General features: G+C 42.2%; 1 non-coding gene across 1 annotated transcript; it reads right to left on the reverse strand.

Moving 5' to 3' along the window:
* Positions 1 to 287: 287 nt before the first annotated feature.
* On the reverse strand, positions 288 to 359 carry trnae-uuc. Its single transcript has one exon. It is a non-coding gene; the product is annotated as a tRNA-Glu (tRNA).
* Between the last annotated feature and the right edge of the window lie 228 nt (positions 360 to 587).

Below are 587 nucleotides of genomic sequence, written 5' to 3' on the forward strand. Positions count from 1 at the left end.
TGTTCTATGTTTTATGTTCAATGTTCTTTGCACCGTCACCGTCTCCCACCCATCACGCCACAAGCTCTCCTGAAATCTCCATCCACTGATCCAACATTTTCGCAGTCTACAAATTTTTCTCCTGGCTGACAGCCGACGCCGGAGACGAAAGTGATGAAAATTGAGGTAGCACGAGATCACCAATCAGATCTTTGGTAAACATTTGGTTTCATAGGCAGTAATATATAAAAGCTGGAATAGTTATGTAAAATCACATTTGCACTGTCGATACCTCTTCAAAAACCTAGTTCCCTGACCGGGAATCGAAACCGGGCCGCGGCGGTGAAAGCGCCGAATCCTAACCACTAGACCACCAGGGAGTGACGCAAGTTTGCGTTGTCTCAATGCCATTTACAGTGCGGTCAATGTATCGCAACGCATCGAATTTGTCATGTTTTTATTGTTTTATTTCCATGCGCTGGATATTACATTTTTTTCATGTCTTTGCTTGCTACAAATCTATTTCAGGCCGTCTGTGTTTGAAAGCTGCATTTGGCTTCATTTGAAGTGCTTTTTTGGAAAAAAAAACATAATTGTCATCACGATAT

Source organism: Chiloscyllium plagiosum, unplaced genomic scaffold, assembly GCF_004010195.1.
Source record: "Chiloscyllium plagiosum isolate BGI_BamShark_2017 unplaced genomic scaffold, ASM401019v2 scaf_68663, whole genome shotgun sequence".
Lineage (NCBI taxonomy): Eukaryota > Metazoa > Chordata > Chondrichthyes > Orectolobiformes > Hemiscylliidae > Chiloscyllium > Chiloscyllium plagiosum.